Here is a 21,181-nt window from a genome sequence, read left to right on the forward strand (position 1 = left end):
GTAGGTAGCGGTTAAAAGCAGCGTTTATGACCCAGATTATGGGCGGCCGCGCCAGGAGGCCGCAAGACCCGACGGCTTCTTTTGACAGCGTAATAAATTAATTTCAAATACATTTCCAAAAATCTTTTTATACGTCCCGACTGAAACGTACGTACTGATTGAAGTTTAAAACTATTTACCACAAAAAAAAATGGCGTTAAAAAATGCATATTTCTTCTGATCCAAGAACTCCTTTCATTTCTCCTGAAAAAGACAGCTTGAAATTAAAAAAACGTGAGTGACGCACCTGTTAAATATTATTGTAAGTGAGGAATGAGAGGGCAGACAGCCCAATGTAAACATTACCCAGCATTCCTAGACTCTCCTATAGATGCAGCTGTCACTGGGCCAGGCATATCTACACAGCTCGGGTATATAAATCTGTCTGCCGGGCGCATGTGTCGCTGCGTAAAATCTGCACGGAACAAAAAAAGTCAAAACTGCTATCTACTAATAAGTTGCCCAAAAAAGGCATTTTAGTTAAAAAAAAGTAAATATTTTTTTATGGTTAATTTTCTCTATATCACAAAATTAAAATTAAAATTGCAAACAATATATATATTTTTTGGCAACACGGCATCTCAAAATAATTTGAGGTAATTCAATCTTAATGCGTGGAAACTCTTAATCTTTTAGGTTTGAAGGTGTCTTCTGCTTCATATCAGTTACTTATCCAGACAGGTAGAGATGTCTAGTTTTAGCTAATCCATTTACGGTTCATGAATATTTCCCGCTGGGTTCCCCCCGACATCTTCCCGTCCTTCTATTTGTAAGTGGTAGTAGGGGCAGAGATACTGTTGGGTAAGTGGCGTTGGCCCCAATATACATGAGATGGGGAGAGGAGTAGATAGAACCTGGGTGAATGGTGAACAGAGCCAAATGCTGCTCCACTTCTACTTGGAGACCAAAAGCTGAACCAGGGGCCGGAACCAGCTAAACCCTGGAAGCTTCTGGACTTTCCAGGTAAGACTATTGTATACTCCCTTTCCACCACAATGGTTAACCCATCGGGAACTGAATTGAACGACAATGGATCGCTTATCTGGTTGGTGGTAAGGGCTTCCAAGCTGGGTCTTCATAAAACAACCTTGTAGCAGCAATACGGGAAGCAAATAATATTTAATAACAATTCCTTATGTCAATGTTTTTCTACTTTACCGTTAGATTTACATTTTCCGAAAGGAGCTTCCACGCCCCTATCCACGAAAACGTGTGTCTTCACCTCGAGCACATGGTTTGTATAATAAAAGGTATGCGCAATAATCCACATCTTGAAGAAGGAATCAACATTCTAGACTCAACGAGACAAAATTGTAAACAGAGGGTGGATCTCAGTGGTTATCGAGGAATGGGTTTGTGTTATCTGATGGAAGCACATCAAGCGTGTGTTGTCTACTCCACTTTGAACCTCGATTTACTGGCAGCAGGAGTTTACAGAGAACATTCCTGAAGAGCACAAGCGTTATGTACCTATAGATGTTCTTCATTAGGCTGCAACATCTTCTGTACATCTGAAGAATTCTTCAATACAGATTTTCTTGACACACAGATGCAGACGGATAATGTACGGTGATGTGGACCATAGTCATGTTAGTTTCAAGCTGGAGACTTTTAAGGAGAACTCTGTGGCTTTGTAAATATTTCAGATAAGTCCACAAGATTCCATCAAACACATGCATTGTTAAGACCAGAATTCCCTTTTATACCTATGACCCATTGTTAAAGTACCTGGGGTTTGTTCTCATTATGAGGGTCTTCTGAAACCACAAATAAAACAAATCCTGGGACGACAGAGACCTAGGAAATCTTGAGTTCTTCATAACCAAAGCCCAGCCTGATTGACCAGTCCATTATATACCACATAGCTGCCACCAACACCAATTTAGAAGTTCCGATTCACGCCTGTCCTACCGACCCTATGAAACTATGTGCGTTAGCCAACAAATTCATACATGTCCCCACCAAAGTACTCATTTAGTAAGAAAGTGACGTATTTCACAGAAGACTTCATACTAGGATGTGCCAAGCAACCATTTAGAAGATAAGACTTGCCCAATTTTAAGGATACTTTTTCTTAACGACATCTTACATTCCATGATATACAACATTTCAGCGGGAAGACGACGACAAAATGCATATTTAATGCCCTACATCCAACAGATTGCTTGCGTCTCTCGTCCATCTGTTCATCCTCACGATGAATACTTTGCATCCTTCCAAACTTTATATAAGCTAGGGGACTCCATATTGTAAGGGAAAGCTGTATTTTATATGCAATGTCACACGCCGTGGTGATTTTTAAGATAAATAAAAGGCCTTGTATCTTCTTATAAGTCTGGTTCCTTTTAGCAAGAGACACGATATGTTGTCTATAAAGAGCGGTGCTGCCATCATCATAACAACAGATTGCATCAAAACCAACTTTACATTAACTTAGACAACCTCGGTTGTGCTATAAAACATACACATCGTCCATGGCTGGCCCTTGGGTTTCTAGTACCCTGGGCAAACTAGATCTGCGGCATCTACCTCCTATACCAGCTCTGCCCCATAGGCTGCCCCCTTGGCATTAGGGCCGTCTTTTTAAGCTCTTTATATTTAAGTATTTTCAGAATTTTCTTGATTTTCGGTCAACAAACGTTTCTTTATGAACATTTATTTGAAGCTTGTAACATAGAAACATAGAAAGTGACGGCAGATAAGAACCAGTAGGCCCATCCAGTCTGCCCAACCTCTGAGTCCTTTCCTGTAGTACCTGCCCTTATCCTATATCTAGCTCGGCCTTCTGCCTATCCCATGCGTGCTTAAATAACTTTACTGTATTAACATCTACCACTTCTGCTGGAAGGCTACTCCATGCGTCCACTACCCATTTCCGTAAAGTAATATTTTCTGATGTTACCATTAAACCTTTGCTCCTCTAGTTTATGCTTGTGTCCTCTTGTTGTGGTAGTATTTCTCCTTTTAAATAAACTTTCTTCCTTTACCTTGTTGATTCCCTTTAAGTATTTAAATGTTTCTATCATATCCCCCGTCCCGTCTTTTTTCCAGGCTATATAGGTTAAGATCCTTTAACCTGTCCTGGTGAGGTTTATCCTGTAATCCATGAACCATTTTAGTAGCCCTTCTCTACATTTCTATATCCTTCTGGAGATCCGATCTCCAGTACTGTACACAATACTCCAAGTGAGGTCTCAGCAGTCCTCTGTACAACGGCATGAGCACTTCCCTCTATCTACTAATACCTCTCGCTATACAACCAAGCATTCTGCTGGCATTACCTGCTGCTCTACTGCATTGTCTGCCTACCTTTACATCCTCAGAAATAATTACCCCTAAATCCCTTTCCTCGCACGTTGAGGTTAGGACCGTACAGAGTGTGGCATTTATACAGAATTTTACAGCAAATAAGAACCATACGGCCCATCTAGTCTGACCCATACATTTCGTGACGTTCATAGATGTACCTCGTGATACTTATGATCTTACAGGACAGTTGAAAGTGACACCGATTTGTTGTAATTGAGCAAATTTGATTCTTAGGTTGAGAGAAATTGTTATAAGGACGTGACAGGGTGAGGAAATCAATAGCCATAGTAACCCACTTTATGACTAAAGGTGGATTTATGAGATTATACAGAGAAATGTGCGACACCGAGCAAAGATGCTATGGAGGTCGATGCGACTTGGCCGAGTCTTCCTCATCTTAAATAGACCAACTATAAGGGACGTCTCTGATCTTCCCAGCTGGGTCATTGAGAACCAGCTCACCTGAGCATCCTAGAGGGCAATCCTCATCCAATGTTTGTAGCAGAGAGGCTATAGCTGTTGGCACCACGAGAACTTACCCCTCAGCCTCTTCCTGATATCATGACTTGATAAGGTGGAGGATTTCATCTCATCTTCTCATCAACTCATGGCCACCCCACAGGTGAAAAAAAAGACCCTGGTTCTCAATAACATGGGGCACCGGTAGGGACCAAGTATCTTCTTCTATAGAGCATCCCGAGCATAATCTTCAGACATTCATTTTAGACTATAAAGAAGAAGACCTCTCTATGGCCCAGGGCTCCAAATTCCTTCACACAGAATAGGACACGTTCATAAACATCACTGACATTACTCCATGAAACGAGATGTTATAACCCAAGCACACAAACATCTGAAAAGCCTATACATTTAACCGAATTGTTACGATTCATGGGTCATGCCCAAATTACCAAGAATCAGTCCGTAAGGGTCATTGACCTGCTGCGGTTTTACGATTACTATAATTAACATGCAATAAACCAATTAACGTGGCCACATATATCACCAAGCTATATAGTTAGGTAGGCATTGCGCTAGACATAAAGGCTCCGTGGGGTCAGGGGAAATTGCATTATTATTTATTAATATATATATATATATATATATATATATATAGCACCATCCTATTCAGCAGCGCAGTACAAGGATAATAACAATGTCAGTGACATTGCAAGGTTTGAGACAATACGATTTTTAGATTGTAAGCTCCTGTGCTTATTACATTTCACTTAATGTTAAGTTATGTAGGACCCATTTATAGGGATATATGAATATCTTGGCAATTCATGAATACTAAATAATCCAAATAACGAAAATACCGGTAATAAAAGGAATTCTAACTTAATTGTGAAGAAGCTATAGTGCATTTAGATACATAGACGAATATACATTTGTACTTATATTGTATATAATCTTTTTTTTTTTTTTTAATAGGCTATTGTCTCATTTATATGTGATATTGTTTGCACAGCAGAGGTAAGAATAACAATTTACCCCATGGATTTTTTTGGTCAGCAGACATGTAATTATTGACTCATTTAAGGTCATCTGAGGTGACCTTAATTTAAAGCGTTGACATTTTTCTCCATTTTTTGCTCATTACACATTGTAACGAGTTATGTTAATTCTAAAAATAGAATGTATTGTCTTCTAGTACCAAGCATTACTCTGCATTCTACATATCTATCTATCTATCTATCTATCTATCTATCTATCTATCTATCTATCTATATATCTATCTATCTATCTATCTATATATATATATATTTTAACATGATAAAAATCATGCTTATATACAATTAAGAAAATGGATTTGTTCCAGATGAAAATAAAAGTATATAATAATACAGTACAGTCACCAATGGGTTATACAGAAGTGTTTGAGCCTGTTAATGTATATATATTTTTTTATTGTTATTATTATTATTTTATTTATTTTTCTCATCACCTTTACCCCACCATAACTATATAGATAGATAGATATAAAGTATATATACAATATATATATGTATATAGCTATGATTTAGAATTAAACTGGTGGTATAATAAACTAAATGTTACCAATATATTTAAAACTACTCCTATATTTTTTTATATACAGTTTACTGTACAATATGTGACTCATCAAATGTAGTTAATGAAATATTTGTTGTGGTGGATCCTAACCCTTTTGGTGCTGAAAAGGTTACAAAAGACACTCAAGTGTTTTAACACATTGGTTGCCAGAGCGATGCAACAGTTTGCACACAACTGGTTAAGAAAACCACAATGTAATAAAGGACAGTGTGTGTGTGTGTCACAAGAGGAAGAGAGTAAGGTTATAAATGTGTGAAAATAATCCAGAAGTCTACACCTGCCAGATGTACGACTCCCAGACTAAGATGGAATGAGTACAAACACACTCCCAATTACAGCGGTCCCAGAGGAGAGGGCTAATAGCGATCCTGCGTGTAATGCAATTCTTGTAATATTCCAAAACTACCGTAAGATACAATCTGCTGAGCTAACACCATATTAACTCAAGTTACGTATGGGGAGGCAGCATGCAAATCTCCAATAAAAAAATAAAATAAAATAATAAAAAAAAAATATATATATATATATATATATATATGTATGTATATATATATATATATATATACATATATATATATATATATATATATATATAAATCCAAATGCACTTTTATTAAAAAAAATATATATATATATATATATAAATTATAAATGAATTATTATAAATAATTCAGAATCTTTGTATTGGATACACACACAAAGCAAAAACCCAAACCGATGGATTAACTCCTTCTGAGCCAGTGGCAGAGTATATGGTAATTAACACGTTATTCAATCATTCCAGAATCTAACAAACAATAGGTTAAAAAAATATGTAACAAAGTATGTAAAAAAAAATAAATAATAATAATAACAATATACATATATATATATATATATATATAAAACAAAGTGAATATTTCGCTGTAAATAAAGCAGAATGAAGCGACACTTGACATGCCTTACACAAGCACTTTGTATAATGCTTTTTGGGTAAAATCTGAATGTTGAAACAAAAAAAAGTTACAAAAATAGTCAAGTCTAAGTAAAAACGAACACCCGCTACATGTTTTTAATGTCATTTTTGTAACATTAACCCTCTAAGTACCAGACATGTGTGCACCAATCCATATTGATCGCACCCTCCTAACACTCATGGGTTAAAAGCGATTAAGAGTTTGAATGCATGGACTGTAAGAAGTGCTGTGTAAATTGTCGGCACTGTATAAATAAAAGACGATAATGAGTGGAATACAGTAGCAAATCACCTATGCAATAAAGTCACAATAAGGATATGCATTCGGAGGCAGAGAGATAAGTCTTACCTTTGTATCAGGGCAAGAGGCAAAAAGGAGCTTTAATTAAGTCCGAAACAATGGTTGTTGTGTACATCCTCTACCCACTTCGCTTTAGATCCCAAAAGCACACGCAAGTCCAGGCTCTGTTCCCCATTCAGTAGCACCGCTATATGCTACCAAGGAAACCAGAAGGAAAAAAAAAGATTTACTACTGCTTACTTCGCTTTCTCTAAATTTTACTTTAGAAAAAAAAAAGAAGAAAACGGGCAAAAATATTCCATACGGTTGATTTTTTTTCCCCAAGCGAGACGGCTTGGAAGTGTCGGCGCTCGTAGGGAATTAAGCAGTGTAAAAGTTGGAATCACCAACTGCTACATGAAAAAAAAAAATCTGATCTAGGCATTAGGGAAGCATATACTGAAGTAGGGGGAAGGGAAGAAAGGAGAGAAGGAGGAGGAGGTGGAGGAGATGGGGAGGTTAGTGTTTGGATGTGACATACATATGGAATGAGCATTGGAACAATGCTGTCAAGACAAGTGAGGGACGAGAGTCTGGGGCAGCGGTTTTCAAGGCTGGAATTCACTGCCTTAAGAAAAAAAAAAAAAAAAAAAAAAGAAGAAGAAAGAAAGAAAGAAAAGAAGTCCAGTTTCCAAACACTGAGCAGACAGAATAAAGAGATGCCTTGGCAAAGCCACCGGCTGCCTATGCTAAGAGGGACTTGTTCCTTTACAGTCGGACTCCAGGGTGGACAGTCTCTGGCATCAGCTCCTACAAGGGCAGATGGAGCCCACGCAGCTGCGGTGCCAGAGGTTGCCTGTCCACCGTTGGAATTCCGATACATGTGGTCAGAAAACTAATTTAGTCCATATTCCCGACCCCTACTCAATAAGAGTCAGCAGGTATGATATATATATAATGAGTTAAAAGGGTGGATCACACATATTTAGTGGCACAGTGCCCAAAAATCAGGGATGCCCTGCGAAAGATGGGACACTAGAAAGAGATTTGTGATGCTACTTTGTTTTACACAATACAATCCATAATTTATGACATTTTGGGCAATTGTTAAGATCTATATCGGTTAACTGGCTAACAATCTTAAACACGGAAAGTAATTTAAATATATGGCTTTATTTACCCAAAATATTGTTTTTATTATTTTCTATTTATTTCAGATTATATATACTTTTGCATATTATATTTTATATATATATACATTATATTTTTTAATAAAATATCACCTTATAATTGTTACCAGTGTTTTGTAGCCTCTTATAAATTTTCTGTAGCATCAAAAAGTGCTTATAAGTGTGAATTATTATTATGATTATCTTGTATTTACATAGCGCCAACAATGTACGCAGCGCTTAATACAATTCATATATTTGAGGGGTTTGACAAAACGAGAATTTACAGACTAAGACAAACGATACATTAGGTGGAGAGAGCCCCTACTAGTGCCCAAAATCAGGACTCGACTGTGAAAATTGGGACACTTGGGAGAAATATATATATGTAGCTGCTTAGAGCTAGGTGGTTGCCAATTTCCTATGTTATCTAGCGCATGTATGTAGCAGGGAGTAGCCGGAGACTGGTTTTGCCCGGGGCTAGCCCTGCAGGGTAGGGCTCTACATGTTCCGGTCAGCAATATATGAAATGCGTTTGTGTCCCGGGGGTAAAAAAAAAAGCTAATGTGGTCACCCTCGTATAAAGAATAATAGTTTGCTGCATGTACAGACACAACTTAACCTAAGTATTCCAGCGACGATTCCTCTCATTTTTACTTGTGCGTTAATGTTGCAGGAAAGTACTGCGCACTGAATGCTTGTGCAAATGTAAACCCGAAATAGTTTCAAGGTAATTTTTTAGCACGGCTAATAAAACTGTATCGTCACATTTTAATAAAATACCATTATTAATGCAATCTATGAAGTTACGTATTTAGTTACAATTTTGTTATATATTTTGAAGTTTGAACTACTTTAAAATAGAACATCAATGTGCATCAAATTGTGTATTTTTTTTATGTGTAAGGCGTTAGAGTGAGTGTGGGTGTAAGTATGTGTAAGTGTTGGAGTGGTGTATGCATGTAAATGTATGGTGTTAAAGTGGTTATGTGTTTATGTATGCATGCATGTGTAAGTGTATGTTGTAAGAGAGTGTGTGTGCATGTGTAAGGTGTTAGAGTGTGTGTATGTACTCTATATGGACAAAAGCATTGGGACACCTGACCTGTCCCCAACAGGAACTTTGATCAAATTCTAAATACATAGACATTAATATGTAGTTGGTCTCCCTTTTGCAGCTATAACAGCTTCCACTCTTCTGGGAAGGCCTTCCACAAGATTTTGGAGAGTTCCTTTCATCCAGTAGATCATGTGTGAGGTAAGCACTGATGTTGGACGATAAGGCCTAGCTTGCATTCTCCGTTCCAGTTCATCCCAAAGGTGTTGGATGGGGTTGAGGTCAGGGCTCTGTGTAGCCGGTCAAGTTCTTCCATCCCAAACTCATCCAACCGTGTCTTTATGGACCTTGCTTTGTGCACCACTACATGGACAAAAGTATTGGGACACATCTCTTAATCATCCCTTTGCATTCTACGTACGCCAATTTCCATTCAAACATGTCCGCTTGGCAAGTACGCAGTTTAACTTTTTTAGAATTAGTTGAACGTTTTTAGAATGATTGGGATTTCTAAATAATTTATTTGTGATTGACATGTGGCTAATTCCTGTTTATGTCTAACAGGAGGTGCGAGAGTGTACGACGGAGCCAACATTTACTGGAGCAACTGCTTCCCGAACGCGGTCAGCAGCTGAGAATTTAGCAATCTGTGTCCAGAAGGAAAAAAAAACAAAGGAAAAAAAATGGCCTGTCCCTCAGATGACCGACCGGCCGGCCGCGATTACCCAAATCCTTAATCCGGTTCTGAATGCTGGGAATATGACTGATCTCTGTGCCTGCACACTCGATTGGATTAAGTGTCATTAACCTTATCACTTTAACGGGGCTTCCAAAAAAAACAATGGCGGATTCTTGCAAGAACAGCATTCTCTGTCTCTGTCTCCCAAAGCAATTTCTTCCAGTTGACTCCACTGAATGAAATCTATCACATTTTTTAATAAATCAGCTCCGTTTCTGCAGAAAGAGACATAACATGTGACGGCAGATAAGACCCATTCGACCCGTCTAGTCTTCCTGTTTTTCCTGATGCAAAGACTCAACCCTCAATCTCATCTTAGATTCAGGAGCCATACGCCTGTCCCATGCATGTTTAAATTCCCACACCGCATTAGGCTCCACCATGTCTGCTGGGAGCATGTTCCACTTATCTACCAGTAGTTGCACAGCCAGGAAATTGTTGCCCTTAATCCCAATCGTATGGATAGATAGCCTAAAGTTAAAAACCCTAGCCATTTGAGAGATAAAGTGTTGCTATCTCCTTCTGGACCAAAAAGCAGATGAAAGGAGCTTTTTTTCCCCCATGTGCTTTGCTTCCTAATCTAATAATGTATGAAAGAGGATTCGTCCACATGCGCTCAATCAAGGTCTTTAATATACATAGTGTGACCACAATAAGCAGTAAGGGCAATCAATAAATCCTGCCTCTGGCCAGTGGCTCGCGAATCAATAATTTACAACACAGAGAACAAGAGCACCAGGAGGAAAGGCTAGGGCTCGCTTTCTTCATACCCCGGGAGAAGAACATTGTTAATATGCTCCATATCTCTCATGAATTCCAGCTTATCTGCCAAAGCGAAGAGCATTTAACGCACGAGAGAGACGCGTGAAACATGAAACACGTGTGTTTACATACTAGACTTGTATGAATCTCCGATAATCGATCGTTAGAAAACCCTTTTGTAATTATGTTACAGCTAGAAATGTCCTTGTTTTCCCATGTTGACCCCATGTATACCATATTTGCTTGACTATAAGACTAGCTTTTTTTGGTAAAAAAAAAAATAAACTGAAAAAAAGACCTAATTTTATAATAGAGGTCAGAGACCTCAGATCTGCGCCACCAATTCGCAGAATCAGCACTTCTGCCCCCTACTATATAGCCCCTTGACTTGCCAGACTATGAACTGCAGGCCAATATCCGGACACACGTAGGCGCGGGTCAAGTGAGTTTCGCAGATATTATTTTGTTCCTTCGCTAAGGAACGATCTTCAAGAAGTGTTTGCTGCATAACGTCTGTGCCCCTCTTCACAAGTTGTGGAGAGGAATTCTGGTTCACAAATGGGGGCAAATCTTTATGGACTACAAATCCCATGATTCTCAAGCTGCTTTAAAGGTTGACCTCCGCCCTACAATACATAAATGTTTGGCCCCATAGGGTCATCTTATATTCAGGCATTTGTTTTTTTCTTTCTTTCAAGCAGATCCAAAGTTTGGGGGTCATCTCATAATCGAGCAAATACACCATATATACAGACCTGGGACATTTCTAAATGAGCTGACCCTTTAATAGCCCATTGTGAAAATTCTCTGTAGTGACTCCAGAAATATGGAAACCAAATGGAAACCATTATTTAAAGAAAGGATTAATTGAGTCACCTGCATTCAAGCAGGGATATCAACCATAACATACCAATATCAAAAGCACCAATTGGGAGTTTTATATCTGATCATGGCAGTGTAGGATTGGAAGGAGTCAACGCCAGACTGTGTGACCGTGAGAATCTACCCCTTCACCCTGAGACCTTGAGATTTAGGCAAAGACCCTGAGGTATATATATATATATTAGGTGCAGAATGACCAATCTGTGGTTGATAGAACCGAAGCACTATTTATATATAAGAATTTTTGGCCATTCATCCACCAGTTCGTCCCAAAGGTGTTCCATGGGGTTGAGGTCAGGGCTTTGAGCAGGCGGTCATGTCTTTATGGACCTTGCTTTGCGCGCCGGGGCAGTCATGCTGGAATAGAAAAGGGTATTTTCCCTCCAAAAATGGAATCTTAGCATTGTCCAAAATGTCTTGGTGCTGAAGCATTATGATTTCCCTTCACTGGAAGTAAGAGGCCCAAACCCTGATTGTAATAATTAAGAGACGTGTCCCAGATTTTTTATCCGTAAGTTTGGTGTGGAAAGCCTTCCCAGAAGAGTGGGAGCTGTTATAGCTGCAAAGGGGAAACCAACTTCATATTAATGTCTGTGTGTTTAGAATGCAACATCATTAAAGTGCCTGTTGGTGTAATGGTCAGGTGTCCCAATACTTTTGTCCATATAGTGTATTATATATATAGGGATTTTTTTTGAGCTGGTCTATTGTATAATCCATCTTTTTATTATTATTATTATTATTATTATTATTTTCACAATCCCGTATGTTTTATAACCGCACTTGATCTTTGCGATATATTGGCTGCGCTAGAAACATTCATTAAATGGTTGCGCGGGGGAAATAATCTGTGCCCTGCAGCCTGCACTGCTCATAACAGGCCCGTAATGACCTTTTGATTGAACCCATGCATATACAGAACAAGTACAATCATGCGGCATACCTGCCAACTGTCCTAAACAAACAAACAAAAAAGCTACAGGTTTATTGCACCCAGTAAAAAAAAAAATCCATGATCCTGGCTTTTGATCTCAAAATGATTAACTCTTTCAGCGTCAGAAGTTGGCCAAAGCATGAATGTTCTGTATTGACTTACATAGCGCCATCATACTCCGCAGGGCTGTACAAGGCCGGTACACTCACTGAGCCTGTTAACCCTTTCAGCTCCAGAAGATATTTCGTTAACCCAATGGAGGAGTTTGAATATGATATTTCAGTGACAAACTTGAAACGTATATAGAATTTTAACCAGATTAGGTTTTTTTTGCATGAAAACTAATACTTAAACGGACAGCTGTGTTAAAAAATATATTGTATTTATTTAAAAAGGAGTTACTATGTTAAATTAGTGGGAACAGCCTGCCAGCAGAAGTGGTAGAGGCTAATACAGAGAGGGAATTAAGGTCTGAGTCTCTACATCAGGAATAATGGGCAGACCAGATGGGCCGAAAGGTTCTTAATCGGCCATCAAGCTCTGTGTTTCTATGTTCTAATTATCAGGAACGGAAAGGGGGTGATATTTAAAGCCTTCCAAACATGAATGCCACCATCTTGCAAATGCCATATTTTATCCTCTGCTGCTTTTCAAAAATGGGAATCATCCACATCATCGACAAAAATGACAATTCCTCGAGGATTTCAAATGCCAAAACAGTATTCGGTTATTTCTATTAGTTCATTGATTTCAGGGACAATGGGCATCGGTTTAAACTCAAGATAACAGAACAGATGAGACATTCTTAATTTTATATTACCGCTAAATAATTCATTTGGAAGGAACCGGCCAAAAATGATTTTCCTTTTTCCAACGAAAACAATTCCGCAGCTTTTTTTTTAAATGAATTCAGTGCTTTATAACCTATGGAATTAATTATGAAATGGTTTGGCGATGACCTTCTTCAGTAAGAATTTTCATATACCAAATTATTTTCATTATTATTGGAGAAGAAAAATGAAAAAAAAATATTGTGTTATTTGGCGCATTATTTTTTACAGTGTGTCATTTTTCAGCCTTACTGTTAAATATAGTAATTTTCTCATTATAAAATATAGGTTTATAAAGCCATGTTAAACAAATGACGGTATGGAGCGTCTTCAGTACGGTAGCGGAGCCTGGTGGAGGGGGTTGTTTCGCAGCCTACATAGTCTGCAGTAACCAATAGGAACCTTTTTGTGTCCCGTTACCTCTGTGATTGGTCAATGCAAACAATCATGGGGTAAGTGTTTAGGAAGTATTTTTGTTGAGTTAAAGTTTTAATGTCATAAAACCCATACATCCCCAGAAGTGTACTTCCATTTGTAATAATCATCATTTAATTATTATTCCTTTTATTCATTTTATTAATACGCCATTTCCTATGTAATTTTCACATTTAATGCAACAATGTACAACTTTAGAAGTGATGTATATATAACATTTCTTCTGTACATATCTTATTTACAAAATTAATATATTTTGGAGTATTTTTTGGCAACTTGTTGAGTGAAAAACTATAATTTTTTTCCCCTTTATTTTTAATTTATTATTATTATTGATAAAATGTATCAAAAGAAAATCCTATTTGTGTTTGGGGAAAAAAAACATTTAAACGTGGAAAGATGATGGCATGTTTGAGCAAATTTTGGAACAATTCCAGGAAATCTCAGAAATTTTACAAAAATATCCTCAGCCGTGAAGGGGTTAACATAACGTTAACAAAAAACGCTCCGTAATGTGTGTACAGTGATAACATCTTTGGTTTGAAACTTCACAGACGTTCTTATAACCCCAATCAGTCCTTTCAAAAAAAACAAAAAACAATGATGATGATGATGAAGATAACATGAAAGTGAATTTAGCTCTCAGCACTTTTAGAGTCTGTCCGTGACCCCTGACATATTTTTGAAACGCTTCAGTCATCAGCAGGGTTAAAAGTTCTATTACTCTATGTTTGCAGAAACTTTCGTTGCCCTTAAAAAATGATCGTATCTTTGAGGTGTTTTAGCTCTGTCCTCGCTCTCTCAAATAGGTAAGAGCGTGCGGTCAATTCAAGACCTGGACTGTGTATTTTGGATACAAGACCAGAAACAGACGCCACTGGGACGTCGGATATCACATTAGGGCCTCCACTTTCTATACGTTTCACAATAAAGGAAGCTTTAAGTGAATATGCATTACGTTGTGGGGGTTAGAGATAAAAAGCGATTTCTGGTGCAAAGTTACAGATGTGATCTGATCGCCATAGCAATCAACTGAATGGTATTAGTTCCATTAATTGTCATGGTGATAAAACCACTTTTGAGACACTTTGTTTTTACCCGTAACCCTCCAATGAGCTTACGTGTGACTCACGGGGAGTGATGTATTCTAAACTAGGCAGACTAGGCCCGGGCCTAGGATGTGCAAGTCCAGGGGGGTGGCAGCCAAGGCAACAGCCGTAGAGGGGCAGCTGGGGGCGCTGCCCTGGGTCCGGTCTAGGGCATCGCCTGAGGCTGTAAAGTAGATTTTGGTTTAGATATTTTTTTTCTCTCCAGCAATCCTAACATTTTATGATATAAACCCTTCCACCCAGTATGGACCAGTAGGAAAGAAGGCCATGATTGTTGGATTGTTTCAGTACTTTAGGTGACCTGCTACCCTACTGGATGATGGTGGATACTATGTTGTAATTTACCCTGGCTTTCAGTCCTGCTTGGCTCCCCCTCCCCCATATTCTTCTTTTCTCTTGTAGTCACACAATTTGCCCCCAACACGTCAGTGCTGCTCATTTATGGGCTGGATGTGCCTGACGGAACCCAAAGACACCAGATCACTGGCTGACATTGGGAGTTATCTGCAGCGGGCCCTGAAGTTGGCATGTTGTGCATAGGTTGGATTGGTTTAAGTGGTTTAACTGTGGTTAATGCCCTTACCCTAGTATTTATTATTTTGTCCTGACTTTCAGCTGGTCCACCAAAGTTATTGAGACTGCCGGTAGCCTACCATACACAGTGCCTCAATCGGGCACTGAACACGGAGGAAAGAGGAAGGAGATGAAGGTGTCCTGTGACACGCCACCAACATTTCTGGTGTCCAATTTTGGACATCTGTGTTGGGTGGGGGCAGGAAGGCAGCGAGGAGGCACTGCAATATTGGTCTGTGCTGCAGGATCTCCCCAGCTGGCTCATGCTCCCCACTGCCCCCTAAAGCTGGAAAGTGGGGCACCTACTCGGGACCGTGCCAGAAAATTGGTACTGTCCTTCAAAAATCAGGTGTGTTTGGTGATCGGAAAGCCCTATGATGTCATGGTTAAGCAGCATTTGATGTCAGACACACCGATGCCCCAGCATGTAACAAAGGAAAGATAATGAAGCATGACATCTGAGAATAATTAAAATTTAAATCCCAGACCGCCACTTCAGTTGTTTAGGAGCACTGTCCCTTTAACCCACACAAGAAACAAATCGAATCCAGTAGGAAATAAAAGGCATATGATGTATTGTTCGGGGAGTTTAACTATCGTCAATCATTCCTCCTGTTTTGCTTCTTACTCTTTCTGCATTCATGCACAAAGCATGCCATCATTGCGGAGTGATAGCATGTACACCTCCTGTTATATATCATGCAGATCTGTAGAACATGACCTTTGCATAACAACTTTTGGAAAAAAGAAACAACTGAGAGGAGACAGTGCATTAACTACAGAGATATACATCAGTCCACGATTAAGAATTTTTTTCTCTCCTTCTACAAAAAGAGATTTGAGCTGCTTCATTATCTGGGGATGTGAAAAACAATACAGCGACAGACACTGGTTTCAAAGGATGATTTTATGATTTGATTTATAATAGAAATCTGCATGGCATATCATATCTCCTGAACCTAATCCAAGAGCTCCTTTAGAAAAGAGTTATGGATGTGAGCCCCGGAGTATTACTTCTCCACTCAGCCTGCTGCAATGAGCCCTATTAATAATATATATTTCCTGAGATTGTAATAGAAAGCATGATCAAAGTCTATGAAACTCCCCCGGGTCTTCCAGGAGTCTTTCCCGTCCACATGCTTTGGGGTAGAACCGGCCACTTAGGGGACAGGCTGGTGTCAGACAGGTAGATTTTAGGTGGGGAAATGGGTATGGATGGACTGATCTAAGATCCAAGCATCAAAACCTCTGCCGCGTGACATAGTCAATGTGGACGACCAGAAATGAGTAGGGAAAATCTGCAAGTGTCCAGCTTCTCCCCTGACCAGCCCACTGAGCTGTGGAATTCATGGGGGTCTTTGCTTTTGTAGCATGGACCTCAATCACAGCTACTAATGGCCTCCCTGAAATGTAGTAAAGCTTTGAATCGGGGTAGGAGATCATTTGCAAGAGGTAAAGTAGGTGCCCCTGGCCCTACGTATGACCACATGCCACTTCCAATGAAGATGTCCTATTTTGGACACCCAAAATGTTGGGTGGTAGGTAATGGTGATGCTCCATAAGGTAGAAAAGGCATGTTCTTTGGGAGGTCTCGTTAAGGGCAATGGATAAGGTATCAACAGGGTGCTGTCCCACCAGCTCCTATGTATGCCCTGTCCATGTCTTTATCACGTCACCCCCTTTCAATCATTTACTGGATCATGTCCCGCCGTCCCCATAAGACCTTTTGCGTTCCTTGTAGCTAAGAGGAACTGGAATATAAATTCGGATATGCCGTCTCTATGTCGACATTCACTTCACCAACGTGACAAGAGCTGAACTGAATGCTTCTGAAAACGTACAGGCTCCCCCTGTCAAAATAGTACTTCTAAAGAGTAAAACCTTAAATTGGTCAAGTGTAGCAGTTCAACTCGGAAATGTTAATTGTAGCAGAATATTCTTTCCTTTGCTCTTTATAGTAAAATGTCAGTACAGACAGATTATTTAAGACTCCCAGCCTCTGAACTCTTTAAAAAGCAGAGAATACAATCTTGGCAGTAAAATATGATGGGGAATACCAGTGAGGGCCACATGTCACAACGTTCTTTCAACATCAAATTCTATGTTTCTATAATTTCTCTTCTCTTCTTTTTTTTCCGTCTTAAATGTGACATATTTTTATGGAGATCTTTTAGAAACCACGATATTCATAAAGAACCTAGATGTACACAACGCTTACTCATCAATAGACCTTAAAGTGCCAACCACAGCAAAAACATGACCTTATCAAAAATGTTAGGTTATGGAGTTCCAACAAAAGGGCTAAAAGAATAAAGATCTATTTACATGTCTAGTATGTTCCCTAAGGACTGTTAACCATTGAACGTCTGGGCGCTGTCAGCAGCTGTTTTTTAAGACGGTATTAGGGATTAGATTCCCTTCTCCCTAAGGACCCCCCCACCACCACCACCAATTCCATGGCTACAATACCCTTTTTGTGTCCGCGCTTTTACCTTGCATTTTAAGCAAGGTTCATTAATGTCAATGTCCTTGAGAAAGCTGCTCCTCAGGACCATTTCTGTACAAATATCCCATTTGTTTACATCGCTCAGAATGTGTTTTGACATCTTTCCTCTCAAATTTCCCCTTTTCGTTTTCCAAACCCCTCACCCCGAGATAACTGTTTTCATTAAACTGGAGTGCCCAACACATTAAGCTGACAGTCCCCCCCAGTGATATATTTCAACTCATTTGAATTCATGGCTTTGTTCATGGTTTAAAATTATTTTATTTTAAAAATATTGTATTTTTGTTTTTTTGTTTTTTTAGTTTTCATCGTTTCGGTTGAAATGGTTGAAAAAAATAGAGATAAATTCGTACAATTTTTCTCAAAGAGTTAATAACGCGAAGCGACATTTATAAATACTACAAACTCGTGAGTTTCCATGGGAACAGCAAGATTACAATATTATTTGAGGAGGAAGCATACTGTATATCTTAGAAGAAGCAATTCAGCACCTTAAGTAATTCAAACAGTTTAATCAAAATTTCAAACATCTACCACAATTCTTTTTTTTATATTCTCCATAAATTTTGGAGATTAAAAAAAAATGTTTTTTGTTTTTTTTTATGTTATTCATTTTAATCAAAAGGAAGATATTTTATTTATAAGCTTACAAACATTAAAAATATATTAAAAAAATATAAAAATGAAAATGCTGAAATGGCAATATGCAAATGAGGAAGCGCATGTATAATTCAGTAGTTGGCGCCCTAAAAAATGTCAACTGAATCTGATAATTAGATTTACAACAACAGTCAACATATAATAAACTGTTCCAGATCTTCAAAGTGGAACAGAACAAGTGACATGTCTCTCGGGACTACAGATTAAAATGTGTTTTACCATATAAAAAAAAAATATTTAAATAATAACTTGAATCGGATGTTTGAGTTTCATCATTATGTTTATCAAAAGTAAAATCATCCAAATATTTTAAAGAAGGCGAGTGATCGTTACTGTTGCATTGTGCTAGATAATTGATCATTTCTTCTTTTATTAAGCCAGGAGACTGATCTCATAATTAACTGGGACTCAGCTACTAATTAGGATATTTGTTATTCATGTTTGGCAGGAGGAATGGAGACAACAGACATTGACATAATACTTTTACCTTAAAAATTCTAGGGTATTTAAATGTGTGAACAACACAGAATTAAAAGAGATGCCAATAAACATATGAAAAACACAGTGTAGTTTACGTTAAAAGGATTGGTATTATTATAGTTGGGAAAAAAGGAAAAAAAATGGCGAAAAAAATTATAAGAAAGACAAAAAATATTTTATTTAAAAAAAATATATATATATATAAATATATATTTTTTTAATAATTAATAGAATTTTGCCTTTATTTTTATTTAAAAAAGGAAACAAATACTTAAAGAAGCTTTGTTGGCATGGAAACAAAAGGAGGGTGTATTCTTCTAAAAGCTCCACCCACTGTGAGTATAGCACAATAGTTAAGCTAATGATTAAATTCTGTGACCTCGCTCACATTCCTTCCACATACTCATTCCTCACACTTACGTTCTGAGAAATGTGATCACTTAGTAAGTGAATGGGTTCTCCTAACATTTTGGATGTTTTATTATTTTTGTATGCTGAGAAGTATGTAAAGTATGTAAAAAATATTCGTGTAAAATATGTTTGTTTTTTTTAAAAAAATACTGTTGATCGGATGTTTTTAGTAAATTGAAATTGAAGTGAAATTTCAACCTAAACATTTATTTGGCTAATTTTACATTATTTTGTAGAGCGCCGGCAGATTCAATGGCACTTTTATTTCCATAACAACAATAAATTGTTTTATTCCCTATAAAGTTGCAGTGTTAGCATTATGTGTGGATGGTCTCTATATCAATCCTCCAGCTTATTTTTAGCTCTGCCCTCTGCGTCAATCTACTAATGTAATCATTTTCTAACTTCTGCCGTCTTCACTCCGAATGTATCCCTTCAATTATTTTGTCACACACACAACACAGCTGTAGTTAATGAACTTCCATGTTGCCTTGACTACTGGTACCCAATTCTAATCATTTATTTTTGTACTCTGCTCCCTTCAATCTATAATGATGAATGCCCTTCCAAACGCATCGTCCTCAATCGTTGGTGTACTCTGTATGCTCCTATTAGGTGAAAGGCTTGGTAAAAACATAGCCTTATGTATGCTACATCCAACTCTATTTTAGATCTTGGTTTCGACGATGCAAGGATGCTTTCATTATGCCCAAAATGCCTGCGTCTTCTTCTTGATAAGGACATAAAATTATTCTATAACATGATCCCGACTACCTTCCAGAGGTTGGTTAAAATCGCTACTTTGTAGCAGAAAACTCATACAAGTTGGCCTGAAGTGTAACTCGCAAATTCACCAACGCCAACTCGCTCACAGATGACTACAGGACAGCCATGTTGTAGGAAACATCGCTAAACCCATTCCCATCTGTCCAGCCTCTCTCTCATGGCTCCCGAGTCCCCCCATCTTCCTGCTGTAGCTGCTGCTCACCAGGTGAAGCTCATTCGGCATGCTTGAGCTTTCCCACCCTGTCCGCCACGCCTGTTGCTGACCCCGGCTTCCTCCACAACTATGTTTTTGATACATGTTAACCAGTTGCTGACCCTTGTCAGCAGTGCACTATGATTAGCAGTGCAACTATATCTCTGTGGTATATCCAGCCCAGTCCTGCTCATTGAGGTTACCCTAGGTCCTGTGACTAGTCTGCCAATTTGTTCCAACCCATCTATTTAGGCTCCAGTGCGTCCTTTGGCTGGCTGACACATGTTAGTTGAAAAAAGCAACTCGCGGATTCATTAAGCCACACGTTTCTTGGGCGTTGAAAATGTCTTTAGTGGATGTGAGATGAACAACCCTTCCCAACTCACTTTGAATAGGTCTTGGTCAAGTGTTGCTGCTAGTGTACCTATCGATTTGGGTCAAGAAGGCACCAAGCATACTTGAAAAATCCAAACATATTTTCCAAATTCCATATTTTTCCTTTGAATGCCATCAACCCTCTCTTGACTGGACCATCAACCAGCCCAAGAAATGTTTGGAGGCTCTGTAGCAAGGTAAAGCAGAGTAAATTGCTTCCATATATTTATCAACATATTTTTTCCAGACTTTGACTTGTTGCCAAAGGTGTTCTTCACAAATTGTATTTTAACTCAAGATATTTTTTTTAAATTGTGATATATGAAATACTGAGGTCTAGTTAATTGGGGCGTTTATGGCCTGTGGCCCACTACAACTGAGCAGAGGAGGAGGAATTTTTACATTCTACATGTTTTGTTGATTGTTCCATATTGCCCCTTCATACAATTCTTATAAGGACCAAACAGCTAACCAAATATATCAATTAATCTATTTATTTTTTATTTTACTGAAATCCACATGTAGGACCACCCAGCTTTCCCTTGAAACTGTTGGGAAAAGTCCCACAGCATTCACCCAACCTAAGCTGCAGACCATGCAGCATAAAACAACCAACTCCAA

The 21,181-nt window shown here is 38.4% G+C and overlaps 1 protein-coding gene across 1 annotated transcript in view; it reads right to left on the bottom strand.

Moving 5' to 3' along the window:
* The window catches only part of FAT3 (FAT atypical cadherin 3), a 259,360-nt gene that overhangs the window by 192,998 nt on the left and 45,181 nt on the right, over positions 1 to 21,181 (bottom strand). The window contains exon 3 of the mRNA XM_053456544.1: positions 6,729 to 6,874. The gene's annotated coding sequence lies outside the window, so the exon portion shown is untranslated. The remainder of the gene's footprint in view (positions 1 to 6,728; positions 6,875 to 21,181) is intronic.

This window comes from Spea bombifrons, chromosome 2 (genome assembly GCF_027358695.1).
Source record: "Spea bombifrons isolate aSpeBom1 chromosome 2, aSpeBom1.2.pri, whole genome shotgun sequence".
NCBI lineage: Eukaryota > Metazoa > Chordata > Amphibia > Anura > Pelobatidae > Spea > Spea bombifrons.